We start from the raw sequence: 16879 nt of genomic DNA, 5'->3' as shown, positions 1-16879 counted from the left end.
GTGGAGGATTAACTTGAGGAGGAGGAGGAGGAGGAGGAGGAGGGAAGATAGTGGAAGCATAAGAGCATAAGGAGAAAGAAGAAGAAGAAGAAGAAGAAGAAGAAGAAGAAGAGGAGGAAGAAGGACGAAGAAAAGAAGGAAAAGAAGAAATAGAAGACGAAGTAGAAGAACAAGAAGAACAAGGAGGAGGAGGAAAAGGAGTAAGAGGAGGAAGAGGAGGAGGAGGAGGAGTGATGGGCCAGGTGACGAGGCTTGAAGAGTTCCCCGAAGTTTTTTTTTCTTTTTTTTTAAGTTCTTTTCTTGGAGAGCGAAAAAGATTTGTCAATGTATAGCAGTGACACCCGCCGGAGCAATGCCCTCCTCCTCCTCCTCCTCCTCCTCTTCCTCCTCCTCCTCCTTATTTGCTCTACATCTCCATTTTCGTCTTCTTTTTCCTCCACTAATTTTTTTTTGTTCTAGTTTCCTTTTTTGTTTCCTCCTCCTCCTCTTCTACTTCTTTTCCTCCTCCTCCTCTTCTACTTCTCTTCCTCCTCCTCCTCCTCCTCCTTCCTTCATTACTTTCTTTCTCATTCTAGTTTTCCTTATTTTTTCTTATGTTCTTATGTTTTTGCGGTTTTCTTTTCCTCCTCCTCCTCCTCTTCCTTCTTCTTCTTCTTTCTTCTTTGCTCTCTATCTTCATTCTCATTCCCTTTTACTATCATTCCTTTTATGTCCATCTATTTGTATTTCATTTTATACCCTCCTCCTCCTCCTCCTCCTCCTCCTCTTCCTCTTCTTGTTGTTTTTGTTCTAGTTCTTTTTTCTTGGCTTTCTTTTTCCTTATGCTCTAATACCTCCACTGTCTTCCCTCCTCCTCCTCCTCCTCCTCCCCCCCATCCTCCTCCTCCTCCTCCTTCCCTTCGTCCTTGTTATAATCCTCCTTCTCGTTTTCCTTTTTCTTCATTTTCTTCTCCTCCTCCTCCTCCTCCTCCTCCTCCTCCTCCCGTACGCAGGTGTGCATCAGGTAACAGGAGGCCAATGACCCTTTTCCAGGTGAGACGCCGGAGGGTATATTGCTGAGATGGGAAATTGTTATAAAGAGCCAGGGAAGGAAGGGAAGGAAAGAAGGAAGGAAGAAGAAAGAAGGAAGGAAAGGAAGTAAAGAAGGATGGAAGGAGAGAAGGAAGGGGCTACGTTATTAAAGAGAGAGAGAAAGGAAGGAAGAAAGGAAGAATGAAAGGACGAGAAAGAGAGAAAGGAAGGATAGAAGGAAAGGAAGAAACAAAAGAAGGAAAGAAAGAAGGAAGAAAAGAAAGTAGAAGGAAAGGAAGAAACAAAAGAAGGAAAGAAAGAACAAAAATAAAGAAAGAAAAGAAAGAAAAGGAGAAGGAAAGAAGAGGAAAGGTAAAGATGAAAAAATGTCACCTTCAAAATGGGAAACGCTGATCCTATACTCCTCCTCCTCCTCCTCCTCCTCCTCCTCCTCCTCCTAGCCACAGGGAAAGACTTGACGTAATAAGGTTTTGAAGATGATGGTGGACGCATTTTCTTCTTCTTCTTTCTCTTGTTTTTTTTCTTTCTTTTTGTTTTGTATTATGAGCTTTTTTTTTTTTTTGAGTTGGCGTCTCGTTATTTTTTTCCCTTTGTTTACTCTGCTATTGTTGCTTATCATCCTTCTTCTCTCGTTCGTCTTTTTCCTTCCTCCTTTCTCTCTCCTTCTTCCTCTTTGTCTTCTTTATTTCTACTCTATTTTTACCTTCTTATTTTCAACCTACCTTCCTTTCTATCTATCTACCTATCTACACCTACCTACGTGTCTACCTGCTTACTATCCTTCTCTGTTCTTCTTTTCCCTTCCTCCTTTCTCTTTCTTTATCTTTTATTTCACGCTTTTACCTTCCCTATTTCCTACCTGCCTTCCTTTCTATCTATCTATCTATCTATCTAAACCTACCTACGTGTCTACCTGCTTACTATCCTTCTCTCGTTCTTCTTTTCCCTTCCTCCTTTCTCTTTCTTTATCTTTTATTTCACGCTTTTACCTTCCCTATTTCCTACCTGCCTTCCTTTCTATCTATCTATCTATCTATCTATCTAAACCTACCTACGTGTCTACCTGCTTGCTATCCTTCTCTCGTTCTTCTTTTCCCTTCCTCCTTTCTCTTTCCTTCTCTATCTTTATCTTTTATTTCACTCTTTTACCTTCCCTATTTCCTATCTACCTTCATTTCTATCCATCTATCTATCTAAACCTACCTACCCATACAACTTACTGCTCTACCGTCCTCTCTTCCACTTCTCCCTCAATCTATCTTTCTTTCCCTCCTTTCTTTCCTTCATACATACATATTTCCCCCCCCCCCTTTTCCCTCTACCTCTCTCTCTCTCCTTTCTTCCTTTCTTATATACTCATACATTATTTTTTTCCCCTTACCTCCCTTCTTCTTCTTTGTCATCAGGTCACTTCAAACGCCCCTCGCCCGCTCTCCCTTCCTCCCTTACCGTCACTCTCTCCCTTGCGTTGCAGTGCTAAGATATATATTTCTTTTTTTCTCCCTCCCTTCTCGTCCTTAACGCCTCTCTCCCTCACGCTGTCGCCCTTATCCACGCCATCACGCCACCTGCCCTCCACTTCATTAGCCGGCACACACACACACACACACACACACACACACACACACACACACACACACACACACACACAGACATATGACATTACTTTTTCTTCTTTTTTCTGATAATATTACTTTGTTTTCTTCTTTTTCTTCTTCTCTTTTCTTGTTTCTTCTTTTTCTTCTTCTCCTCTTTCTTTATTTACACTTAGCTTTGTTTTCTTTATAGTTCTTTTCTCTCTTTTTCTTGGCTCAAAACACACACACACACACACACACACACACACACACACACACACACACACACACACACACACACACACACTCGAGGGCATAATTACCCAACATAAGAACTCTATTTCACACTCCATTACCTCCTTTCAATCACCTGGATGCTGTAATTCCCTCATCTCATTACTCATCTCATCCTCTATATATATCTCACCTGAAGAACATCACTAACACCTGTCCTAATTATTTTTCTCCTATTACCTTATCTCAAACACCTGATAGGATTATTATTACCTGGTTCAAATTACGCATCTTGATCTGCACACACACCTGAGTCAAGTCATTAGTTTATTAGTTCGCTCACCTTTCTCCGCCTCACCTGTGACAGCTTAGTTTTTATTTTTGGTAGCTTCTTTTTTCTTGGTTTTCCTTTGGGTTTTTCAATCTGTTTTTCCTTTTCCTATGCCTTTTTTTCGATCCTTCCTACCTACTTTTCCTTTTTTTTAAAGTTTTTATTTTTAGTAGATTCGTTTGTTTTCCTCTGTCCTCTTTCGTTCTGTTTTCCTTTCCCTATGTCATTTTTTTTCGATCCTTCCTATCTACTTTCCCTTTTCTGTTTCCTTCTTTCTTCCTCTTTATTTTTAATTCTCAGTTTTTCCTACCTTCCCTCTTTCCTTCCTTCCAATTCGTTTGTTTTCCTCTGGTTTCTTTCGTTCTGTTTTTCCTCTCCCCATGTCTTTCTTTTCGATCCTTCCTATCTACTTTCCCTTTTTTGTTTCCTTCTTTCTTCCTCTTTTCATTTTCTCAAGTTTTTCCTACCTTCCCTCTTTCCTTCCTTTCTTCAGTCATTGCCTAACCTCACCTGGGCATGGATACTATCACCTCACAATACCTCACCTGACCTAAAACACCTGAGATAATGTATTGCCAATCTTACTCTCACGTACCAAATATCTATAGAGTCATTAATACCTGCCTACCTATTCGGCCTTACCACCTATGCGGCCTAATCTTATCTACCTACCCACCTTGCCTCGTATCACCTACCTATCCACCTATCTACCTGGGCTCCCAAAACCTTACCTACCTACCTACCTGGCCTGATCTCACCTGCCTCATCTCAATTTGCCATTACTAGCTACCTACCTGGACTAATCTCACCTGCCTCATCTCAATTTGCCATTACTAGCTACCTACCTGGACTAATCTCACCTGTCTCATCTCAATTCGCCATCACTACCTACCTACCAAGCCTAATCACACCTGACTCACCTACATACCGCTACTGACATTCACACTCTCATCCAAGCGTGACTCCACACCTCCATTTTCACTCTCACTCTCCTACGGCTCAGTGATTATGATAATGAGACCGAGGGGGAAAAAGTGCCACTCGTTCGAGACCCACGAGTGAACTTATGTAATGATAGCGTTGGTTGCGTCGCGTGAGTGGGAGTTTTGGATGCAGTTATTGACTCTTACTTAACCTTTCATCATGCGGTGTTTACGGCTGAGGGAGTTTGTTGATGAGGGAAAAGTGGAATAAATGAGAGGCGATGGAGAATGGGAATATAATAGGATTAGTTTTTTTAGACGGTGAGGGAGATAGTTGAAAGATAGATTGATCAAGATGTATAGATAGGGAGAGAGATTGGGAGAAGGAGGGAGGGAGAAATTGAGTGAGAGGCAAAGAAGACAGAGAAAAAAAAAGGAATAAACGATAGACGATAAAAATTGGGATATAGTGGGAATGTTTTTTTTTTTTTTTTTGCGAGGAAAATGGGTATATAATAGGTCTAGTTTTTTTTTGGTGGGGGGACAGGATAAGATAGGATTATTTTTTTAGACGGTGAAGGAAATAGCTCTAGGATAATAAACAGAGGGAAAAAAAGGAATAAACGAGACGATAAAAAATGGGGATGAAGTACGAATGTGTTTTGTTTTGAGAGCAAAATATATCTAGGGGAATAAACAAACACAAAACAAACAAAACAAACAAAAAAATGACCTCGTTAATCCCTACTTTTTCAAACGTAAACAAGAGTGAAAAGAAGACAGGCTAAAATAAGGTTGTTTTCTTTTTCTTATTTTCTTTTTACAGTATAAGTTTTAATAAAGTGCTTTTTCTTGTTTTCTTTTAATATAGAATCTGACTTTTCTTTTTTTTAATATATGTTCCTTTCTTTCCATGTATTACCCAGCGAATGGAAGGGAGATGAGGAGGGACGGAGGGATAATTGAAAGGGAGGGAGAAGGAGGGATTAGGAGGGAGGGAGGAGGAGGAGGGGGAAGAAAGGAGGGATGGAGAGAGACCGCTAATGATCCAACGGTTGAAACAATGCACATACACACACACACACACACACACACACACACATATAGATAGATAGAGAGAGAGAGAGAGAGAGAGAGGCAAAGAAGACACAAAGTACTTCCAGAAAATGTCAAAGGTCTCTCTCTCTCTCTCTCTCTCTCTCTCTCTCAAAAGCGCGTGCATCCAAATTATTTTCCAGGCAGGCTCTTCCGGGTGAGCGAGCGCTGCTGTGATTGGCTCAGACGGTCAACACGGCCAGCCAACCAGGAGCCAGGGAGGGGCACGCCAGCTTATTGCTTCTTAGTCCTTACCGCCATATATTGCTACCTACACCCCCACTGGACCACCGTTCGAACCCCCCTCTCCCTCATCCTCTTCCATTCCCTCTTCGTCTCCTTCCCCATCTGACTCCCCTCTCCCACTACACCCCCTCGAAACGCCCTTCCGCAGTCTCCTTTCGTCTTCTCTACCTCCTAAACTCCTTCCACCTCCAATTCCTCCACCTCCTTCACCCCTCTTCCCATCCCCTCCACACCTCCTTCATCTCTCCTACCCCCTTCATCTCTCTCCTTCAACCCATTTCATCTCTCGTCTTCTCTACCTCCTAAACTCCTTCCCCCTCCAATTCCTCCACCTCCTCACCCCTTTCCCAATCTCCTCTCCACCCCCCCTTCACCTCTCCTACCCCCTTTCATCTCCTTCCTCCAACCCTCTTCATCTCCCCTCTACTCTTCCTCCCTTCCAGCTTACCCATTCCGTCAGTAGCTCAGTGGTTCAGGAGTGGAAGAAGCTGGGGTGGATGGATGGGGTGAGGATGCTGGTGGGATGGAAGAGGGGGGGGGGGGTAATGTGTGTGTGTGTTTGTTTGTCTATCCATCTGTTTGTGTGTTTGTGTTCCGTCCGGGTAGATGTTTGTTTGTCTGTTCATTCTTGTTTTTTGTTTTGTTTTTGTCTTCGTCTGTATTTCTGTCTGCCTTTCTGTCTGTTTGTCAATCTGTAGTTCTTATGATGATGATGATGATGATGATAGTGGTGATTATAATATAAGTAAATAACAACAACAATAATAATAATAATAATAATAATAATAATAATAATGACACTAATACTAACAATAACAATAAAGGTTATACTACTAATAAAAAAACACCTGCGGCTGGAATGTTCGAGCTAATTAAAACTGGATTACCTTTTTTTACCTGTGTGACCGCCTCCACGCGTCCTTAATTACAGGTAAGCTACTATTATCATTATTATTATTACTATTATTATTATTATTATTATTATTATTATTATTATTATTGGTATTAAGGAGGATGTAGAGACGAGGAAGGGAAATGAAATAGAAGGGAGGAAGAAGGGAAGGGATGAAATGCGGAGGAGGATATTAAATAGAGGAGGAAAAAGAGGAGGGAGGAAAGGAAGAAGGAAGAAAGAGGTTGTTAAATGGAGGAGAAAGAAGAGTGTTGGAGAGGAGAAGGAGGAAAGGGAAGTAAAGGAAGAGGAGAGGAGAGGAAAGCGTAAAGGGAGGAAGAGAAAGAGGGAGAGAGGAGAGAGAGGAAGGGAGAGAAAATGCAAAGTCAAACAGTCTCCCCCCCTTATCTCTCTCTCTCTCTCTCTCTCTCTCTCTCTCTCTCTCTCTCTCTCTCTCTCACTTTTAATGAACGAGGAAAAGCGAAACATCAAATAAAATGAGAGAGAGAGAGAGAGAGAGAGAGAGAGAGAGAGAGAGAGAGAGAGAGAGAGAGAGAGAGAGAGAGAGCAGACCAGTATCTTCTACAACCCCCCCTCCTCCTCCTCCTCTTCTCACACACTCACCCCCTTTATGAGTCTTCCTACCTGTCCACGGCGGGAATTATTAAGCTCAGGTAAAGGTGCGCGGTGCTTTAGAGACTTAATGAATGTTACCTAGATGACTTTATTCACTCATTCATTACTCTTTTATTACCTCGATTTTCCTCCTTTTTCTTTTTGTTTCTTTTTTCCTCCTTTTCTTGTTTTGTTTTGGTGATATTTTTGGGGGGATTCCTGTTTTTTTATTGATTTACGTGTTGTTGTTTTTTTTGCTCTGTTCTTTATTTTTTGTTTTTGTTTTTCTCTCTTCTTGTTAATTTATTCTCCATTATTCATTCTTATTAAGTTCATTCATCTTCCACTAATTCTTCTCCTTTTCTTCTCTTCTCTCTTCCTCCTCTTCCTCTTGTTCTTGTTCCTGTTCTAGTTCTTGTTTTTCGTCTTCTTCTTCTTCTTCTTCTTCTTCTTCTTCTTCTTCTTCTTCTTCTTCTTCTTCTTCTTCTTCTTCTTCCTCCTCCTCCTCCTCTTAATTAGCAGAATGACAATCCGTAACAAGAATGGTAAAAAAATGTGCTGATACCATTCCTCCTCCTCCTCCTCCTCTTCCTCCTCCTCCTCCTCCTCCTCCTCCTCCTCCTCCTCCTCCTCCTTCTTCTCCTCCTCCTCCTCTCCTCTCAAGGGTCGATAGTACCAGTTTTTACTTAGTCCGCCTTCGTCTACGGGCATCCGGGAGAGGAGGAGGAGGAGGAGGAGGAGGAGGAGGAGGAGGAGGAGGAGAGCTAGGATTCCTCAGCGTTCTCTCCCTTACAAACAAATAAACAAACAAACATCGAGAGGTAAATGACTGCTCTCGACTCTTCCTCTTCCTCTTCTTCCTCCTCCTCCTCCTCCTCTTCTGTTTTTGCCAACGTTTACTTTCTTGATCTTTTCTTTTAATATTTTTCTTCATTTTCCGTCTTTCTTCGTTCGTCTCTTCCTCTTCCTCCTCTTCTTCTTCTTCTCCTTCTTTTTTTTTGCTATCGTTTACCTTCTCGACCTCTTTTCCTTTTATTTTTTTTCTTCGTCCTCTTTCTTCGTCTTCCTCCTCTTCTACTTACTCTTATCATTTGCGTTATTTCTCCTTTTTTTCATCTTTTTCTTGTTCCTATTTCGTATTCCTCTCTCTCTCTCTCTCTCTCTCTCTCTCTCTCTCTCTCCCTTTATCATCTTTATATAGCTTTCATTATCAGTTCTCTCTCTATCATTGTCATCATTATCAGGTTCAACATTCTCCATCCTTCATCCATTCTTCTCTATTCCCTCATTCGTTCTTCTATCCCACCTTTTCCGTTCATTCCCTTCCCTTGTCAGTCTCCATTTTTCTTCCTCTCCTTTCTTCCGCCTGTCTTCTGTCCCTTCTGTTCCCTTCTACTCCCTTTCCTTTCATTCCCTGTCATTCTTCTTTCTCCTCTACTCTTTCTTTCATTCTTCTGTCCCACCTGTCCATCCCTTCCCTTCCCCTGTCGGCTCCCATCTACCCCTTGTCCCCTTTCTTCTCCCCTCCCTTTGTCCCCCTGTCGCCGCCCCGTCCCGTGTTGCAGGCTGGCGGGCGGCGGTGACAGGCAGTCCGCCGCGCCAAGCCTTCCTACCTGTGTCCACCTGATAATTAAAGACGCCAGCCTACTCCTTCTCCTCCTCCATTTCCTTTTTTTTTCTCCTCTTCTTCCTCCTTATCATCCTTCTTGTTCTTGTTCTAGTTTTCGGTTTTGTTCTTCTACGCCTTCTATTCTTTCTATGTCCCTCCTCTTCCTACTCATTCTCCTTCCAATACTCACTCCTCCTCCTCTTCCTCAGTCTCTCCTCTCTTCTTCTTCCTCCTCCTTCTCCTTTACGTGCGAGAAAGGGAAAGGCGGGATAAAAGAAAGGGGGAGGAGACGAAAAAAAAAAAGCGAATGATGGGAGGAGAAAAAAAAAAAAAAAAAAAGAACAGTTTTTCCATATAATTTTCAAAGCCTCACAATACTCCTCGATCCCACACTAAACAGCCCACACTATAAAAGGCATCCTGCGCTCCATACAACGAACCAGCCCTCACCTTCCTGCACTTAAACACGCAAGGGGGACCGAGGGGGAACGTTGACAAATTCCCCTGCAAACAGGTAGATCTAATTACCTGTTGAACACCTACCTGACGGGGGTACAGGTAACACAGGTAAGAGGCTTAGAAGTGACGAAGCCGAATAAGGAGGCGGTAAGGAGGCGGAGGTAAATGATTCCTTAACCTAAGCCTCTCGCGTCCACCTGGCTGGTCTCATTATTACCAAGATTACCTGTCAGCCTCCGAACTCACCTGCCATTTAAACGTCTCCCGCTTCCTCCTCCTCCTCCTTCTCCTTCTCTTCCTTTTCTTCTTTCTGTCCGCACGACCATATTCAGTTTTCTCTGCCTTTCTCTGTCTCTTCGTCTTCTCTCTTGTCCTTCCTCCTCCTCCTTCTTCTCTTCCTTCCTTCTCTTCTTCTGTCCTGTCTATCTCGTCTGTCTGCTTTTCTTTGCCCGTTTCCTTTCCTAACTGTCTCTCCCACATGTTCCTGTCTCTGTAACATCTCTCTCTTTCTCTTTACCTGTCTCTATCTCACCTGTCTTTTCCTCTTCTAACTGTCTCTCCCACCTCTTCCTGTCTCTGTAACATCTCTCTCTTTCTCTTTACCTGTCTCTATCTCACCTGTCTTTTCCTCTTCTAACTGTCTCTCCCACATGTTCCTGTCTCTGTAACATCTCTCTCTTTCTCTTTACCTGTCTCTATCTCACCTGTCTTTTCCTCTTCTATCCGTCTCTCCCACATCTTCCTGTCTCTGTAACATCTCTCTCTTTCTCTTTATCTGTCTCTATCTCACCTGTCTTTTCCTCTTCTAACTGTCTCTCCCACTGTTTCTGTCTCTCCTTACCTGTCTCTCCAACTGGTCGGAATATACACCTGTCTAACATACCTGCCCTTACGAACGCCAGTCTCTCCGGCACCTGTTTACCTGCCATCTGAACACTTGTCCGTCTGTCTACTGTTTACCTGTTGTTCCTACCTGGTCTTATATGATTACCTGTAAGTTACCTGTCTCTTAACCTGTCTATATATATACCTGTCTTTTTTCCATGCCATAAATGCCTCTTTGATATTCCACCTGTTTCTTGAGGTCTTTTTGGTTGCATGTTTTTATTGCTTTTCCTCCTCCTCCTCCTCCTGCTCCTGCAGGGTACAGACGTGACAGCCACACCCTTCATCTTCTTGGCTAAACCTGATGATGCTGATGATAGGAAGGAGGAGGTGGAGGAGGAGGAGGAGGAGGAGTATAGATAAGACGAAAAAGGAAAAAAAAAAAGAATATATAAAAAAACACCAACAGGAAATTAAGGAAGACGAGGAAGGTATGAGTGAGTGTGTGTGTGTGTGTGTGTGTGTGTGTGTGTGTGTGTGTGTGTGTGTGTGTGTGTGTGTGTGTGTGTGTCAGGGTACTCGCCGCGACTTTTCTTTCCCCCCCTTCCTTCCCTTTCTTTTGCGCGGTTCGGAGCGGCTGCGGGACATTCTCTCACGTGCTGCGCCGCGCCACACCTGACAGGTATGACAGCCGGACCGGGCCAATTATGAGTAAGTGCTTGCGCCAGGTATGTAGGAAGCCAGACACACAGACAGACGGACAGACAGATAGATTGAGACGAGAGAGAGAGAGAGAGAGAGAGAGAGAGAGAGAGAGAGAGAGAGAGAGAGAGAGAGAGAGAGAGAGAGAGAGAGAGAGAGAGAGAGAGAGAGAGAGAGAGAGAGAGAGAGAGTGGGAATAATAATAGTAATAAAAAATGATGATAATGATAATAATAATAATAATAATAATAATAATAATAATAATAATAATAATAATAATAAAGATGAAGGAAACGAAGAAAAGAATAGATGATTTATGATAGAAAAATATAAGAAAAAGATATACAAGACGAAGAAGAAGTAAAAGAAGAAAAGATGGTGGAGAAGAAGAAGAAATAGAAATAGAAAAAGAAGAAGAAAACTTGACTAGAAGGAAATATGGGTTGAACGAAAACAAGACAAGAACGCGTATCCATAAAAAAAGGAAGAGAATGACTATGATAACTTACTTACGAACACACACATACTTCCAGCTGATCAGGAGGCAGACTCAACACTTACCTGTGGAAAAGAAAAAACACACAAATTAGATCATAGAATACTAAAAAAAAAAAAAAAAGCGAATCAATACATATATAGGAAAACTGACCATTCTAAAATAAACAACAACAATATCACAGTTCAGAGCATAACTTTTGCGGTAACATTTTAATTCAATTCCTAAGTTTTTTTTTACATATTAATTAACTTCTTTACATTCCTTCACTAACCTGACCTAACTTGACATTTTGCTTCTACGTTTTAATTCAATTCCTAAGATTTTTACATATTAGCTAACTTCTTTACATTTCACATTCCTTCCCTAACCTAACCCAACTATTGGCTACAACCTCTAGTTTAATTATCTATATATCTTCCCTCGTCTATCTTGTCTCCTCTTAACTCTTTGCTACAACATTCACTTCAATCATTTTACATTTTACTTGGTCGATTTGTCTTTCCTTCCTATCCTTCCTTCCGCGTTCATACCATTTCCTTTATAGTATTCAGCACCTCGCTCCTCCCTCCCTTACCTTGCCTGCCCCGTGCCACAAATTGAAGGCCCCATCTCCTCACCTCCATCCCTTCCTACCTATCTACCTAGTGACCCCCAGTTCCTCCTCGCCCAGCCTTCCCCAAGCACCCATCACCCATCACCTTAATTTTACCCCTTCCTTTCTACCCCGTTAGCTCCAGTCCCTCCTCTCCCACCCCCTCTCCAGCACCCATCACCCCACCCCTTCCTACCTACCTACATAGTGACACCCCCCTCCCCAACGCCCAGCACCACGCCCCTACCTACCTACATACTCCAGTTCCCCTCCCTCCCCCCCCTCACATCCTCCTAACCGTCGCTACAGCTCTTCCTCCGTTTGACAGTCACCTGCCGCGCCCAGCAAGCACCTGTTCTGGCCGGCGTCCAATGCTAATGTTTGCTTTCAACATTTTCATTGCGATAAACAGACGCGGCTCGCTCGTTCACGCGATGCCGGAACCAAAGCGTCTCTGAGGGCGGCTTGTAAATAAAACATCGGAAGAGGAGGAGGAGGAGGGGGTGAGGGGTGAGGAGGAGAGGCATGGCTGTAAACTCTCCCTGGATGTCTCTGCGGTGACAGCTTGAGGCGCCCGAGCAAGCATCCGCCACAGGGAACAAGGACACGCCTGCCCACACCTACCCGGGCGGGGACTGAAGGGACTGAAGTGCCGCGCCGCCTCGTACAGCAGGAGGAAGACGAGGCACAAATGAAGACGAATGAATGAATGAATGAATAGGAGAGACAAACACTTTCTAGGATCAAACGAAGCTGTACAAGAGTGTAAGAGATTTGATGGTCGGTGTGATTGAAGTTTACTGCAAGACGTATAGTTATAAAAGGAGAGGATTAAGTAGAAATAAGAGAATGAAGAGGCAAGAAACTCCATAATGATACACCTTGGATTATAACGCCTTACTAATCTGCTGGAGTTTCAAAGGTGTGTATATTTAGAGTTTACTGCAAGAAACTGAATATAAACAGGTGAGAATAGAGGAGGAAATCATAGAATACTGAATGAATGAAGAGGAAAGAAACTCCATAATGCGACAACACCTTAGATTATAAAGCGCCTTACTAATCTGATGGAGTTTCAAGGGTATGTATATTTAGAGTTAACTGCAAGAAGTTGAATATAAATAAGTGAGAATAGAGGAGGAAAATACAGAAGACAATACTGAATGAATGAATAGGAAAAAAAAACTCCATGACGTTGCAACTTCTTGGATCATAAAGCGAAGTACAAGTGTGCAAGAAATTATTAGGTGAGTTAGTTGAAAGTTCACTGCAGGAATTACTTATAAAATCCGAGGAAAAAAACATGATTACGAGTTTATAAGAAAGGAAGCATGAATGACCAGGACACAGACCCCATGACGCTGCAACTTCTTGGATCATAAACCGACGTACAAGTGTGCAAGAAATTATTAGGTGAGTTGAAAGTTCACTGCAGGAATTAGTTATAAAATGTGACGATTAAACTGGATTACGAGTTTATATGAAAGGAAGCATGAATGACCAGGACACAGACCCCATGACGCTGCAGCTTCTTAGAATATAAAGCGACTTCCACTAAATTAAGAAGTATTTGAGCTTAATGTTTTGGTTTGTGAATGTAATTATAAAGAGGAGCAAAAAATAACAGGAAGAATGAATGAAAATAGGAAACAAAAGCGACTTCCAATGTGCACTAAATTATGAAGCATGTGAGCTTAATGTTTTGTTTTGTGAATGAAATTATAAAGGGGAATAAAAAAAACAAAAAACAGGAAGAATGAATAAGAGACAGACTCCATAAAGGTCCCACTATTCCCCTATTTCCCCTCACACACTACTCCTTCCCCTCCCTTCCCCCTTACACTAAAAAAAATCCCCTCCAAACATTATTCCCTTATCTCCCTCACGATATTTCCCCTCGCCATACACAACCTATTTCCCCCCTCCCACAGACAGACTATTTCACCCCCCCACACATTATTCCCTTACCCCCCTCACTGTATTCCCCCACGCCCCAAACAACCTATTTTACCCCCTCCCACACACACATTATTTCACCCCCCCCCTCAAACATTATTTCCTTCCCCGTGCACAGTATTTTCCCCACGTCCCCCCCTCCCACACATACATTATTTTACCCCCCCCAAACACATTATCCTCTTCCCCCCTCACTATATTTCCCCTCGCCATACACAACCTCTTTCCCCCACTCCCATACACTCTGTTTCACCCCCCCCCCCTCAAACACATTATTCGCTTCCCCCCTTCCAGTATCCCCCACGCCCTAAACAACCTATTTCTCCCCCCTCCCACACACACTCTATTTCAACCCCCCCACCCACTCAAACACATTATTCCCTTCCCCTTCCAGTATCCCCACGCCCCAAACAACCTATTTCCCCCCTCCCACACTATTTCCACCCCTCTAACACATCATTCGCTTCCCCTTCCAGTATTCCCCACGCCCCAAACAACCTATTTCTCCCCTCCCATACACACACTATTTCCCCTCCCTCAAACACGTGATTTCCATCCCCCCTCACAGTATTTCCCCACGCCCCAAACAACATATTTTCCCCTCTCTCACATTATTTTTCCCCATACTCACATCCAAAATATCTCACTATCCTCCCCTCCACACATACTCCCCCCCTCCTCCTCCTCCGCCTCCTTCCCTCCACACACATTACCTCCTCTAACCCACATATCTTGACTTATAAGCAGGCACATTATTTCCCCCTTCCTCCTTCCTCCCCCCCCCCCTTTTTTTTTTACCTTACAAGGAAGGACACACACTCATAAAGGTAATCCATGTGAATGCCTCTCTCTCTCTCTCTCTCTCTCTCTCTCTCTCTCTCTCTCTCTCTCTCTCTCTAATGATGGAGATATTTTCGACTTCCCTGTCACTTAACGTCGCTTTTAGGTTAATGCCAAGTTAACACACACACACACACACACACACACACACACACACACACACACACACACACACGCACACACAAAAAAAAAAAAAAAAAAACGCCCACCTGCCCACACACACATACACACACACACACACACACACACACGCACACACACACACAGAGCCGGCAGTCATCCAAAACAACCTCTACAAATAGACTTTCAAACGCAATGATATACCGAGGTGGAGATAATGATGTGCTTGAGGAGGAGGAGGAGGAGGAGGAAGGGAAAAAGAGCAACAGCAATAGCAAGAGAGAGAGAGAGAGAGAGAGAGAGAGAGAGAGAGAGAGAGAGAGAGAGAGAGAGAGAGAGAGAGAGAGAGAGAGAGAGAGAGAGAGAGAGAGAGAGAGAGAGAGCATAGTGAATAGACATAATTAGAAAGAAAACAAAGAAAAACAAAACTAAAAAAGAGACAAACTAAAAATAAAAAATACTGCATAGAAAAACAACAACTGGGAATGATAAACAACACACACACACACACACACACACACACACACACGACCACACACACAAACAACAACAACAACAACAACAACATAGCCGTTCGTCACCCTCAGGACAGGTTGGCAGCGGAGGGGACAGGCGGCGACACTTCAAACACACACACACACACACACACACACACACACACACACACACACATCGTCGTTACTCTACTATCACAACCACTACCTTTTCTCCTCCTCCTCCTCTGTGGTTTTAAGTGATACGCGTTCTGACCTTGTAGAGTGCCAGGGGAGGAGGAGGAGGAGGAGGAGGAGGGAAGGGAAAGAGACGCTGCAATGTTTCCTTCTCTCTCTCTCTCTCTCTCTCTCTCTCTCTCTCTCTCTCTCTTTATCTTCTCTCCACTTCCACCACCTCCACTTCCACCACCACCACCACCATGAAATCAGCAGCCACGGACTCACCCCCCCCCCCCCGCGGCCCCCCTTCGGTATAACAACAGGGGGGGGGGGGCATGGATCCCTGCGTCAGTGGCACTCCATCACAAGTGTCACCATAACATTGCGTATGGCACACCTGTTCTGGCCTACCTGTGTCCCTGTGCCCCCCCCCCCTCCTTCCCCTCTGGCATTGTACTCTCTCTCTCTCTCTCTCTCTCTCTCTCTCTCTCTCTCTCTCTCTCTCTCTCTCTCATACCCATTCCCTTTCCTCCTCTTCATATCCATTTCCTTAAAGCATCCAACTCCCTTTCTCTTTCTCTCTCTATTTTTCATCATACTGTTAACTTTTTCCTTCTTTTATCTATATCCTTCCATTTTCACTATACCCACTTCATTGCACCTTTCTTTACCCTCATTATCCATTCATTACCTCATCATTACCCTTATTATCCATTCAGTCATGTCATCGTTACCCTCATTACCCATTCATTACGTCACCCTCCTTCTCTCATAACCATTCTCCCATCTGTACTTCTCATCATGCCATCCACATCCCTTTCTCATATCCATATCCCTCAGCATTCAACTCCAAGCTCCCTCTCTACTCCTCCTCCTCCTCCTCGTGTTGAGAAAGAGAGAGGCGGGAGGCGATAAAGAAGCGAGATATCCTGCAGGACACGCTAGAGGATGTAAATGCAAATCAGGAGAGGTCGATGATACAGAGGAACACGAAGGCGACGAGATAGAGACGCGATTAGAAGATGGGAAGGAAGGATTAAATAAGGGGGAATGACACTGGACACGATGAGGGTGATAAGAGATGATGATGGTAGTGGCGGTAGTAGTAGTAGTAGTAGTAGTAGTAGTAGTAGTAGTAGTAGTAGTAGTAGAAGATAAAAAAGAAAACAAGATAAAGAAGAAAACAAGAAGATAAAGAAGAAAACAGATGAAAAAGAGGAAGGAGAAAAAAGGAGAAAAAGAAGGAGGAAAAGGAGGAAAAGGAAGATGAGGATAAGAAGAAAAAGATGATGAAAAAAAGAAGAAGAAAAAGAGTAGACAGTAGTTTCTTCTTCTCTTTTTCATTCTCATTCTAATCCCCTTTCTTAACTCCTCCCTTTCTACATTCCCATTCCTGTCTTCCCATTCCCCCCATTCCATGTGTGTCCTTGATTGCCCAGGTGCGTTAGGTAAAGGGGGGAGGGAAGGAGGGGGTAGGGGGGGGGGGTTGGCGTGGACTCAGGTATGGCTAGGTTCTAATTCTTCTTTTATCCCGGCCAGGTAATTTATTTAGGTGGATTAATGGCCTCGTAAGGGTGGAAGAGGTGGTGGTGGTGGAGGTGGAGACATGGAGGTGAGGATGGGGGGGTGGAAATCAGGTGGTAGAGGGAGGTGGAGTTGATGGTGGTTAATGTGATTGG

Source organism: Eriocheir sinensis, chromosome 13 (genome assembly GCF_024679095.1).
Source record: "Eriocheir sinensis breed Jianghai 21 chromosome 13, ASM2467909v1, whole genome shotgun sequence".
Taxonomy (NCBI): domain Eukaryota; kingdom Metazoa; phylum Arthropoda; class Malacostraca; order Decapoda; family Varunidae; genus Eriocheir; species Eriocheir sinensis.
The sequence above is the reverse complement of the archived record's forward strand: the minus strand, read 5'-3'. Positions refer to the sequence as shown.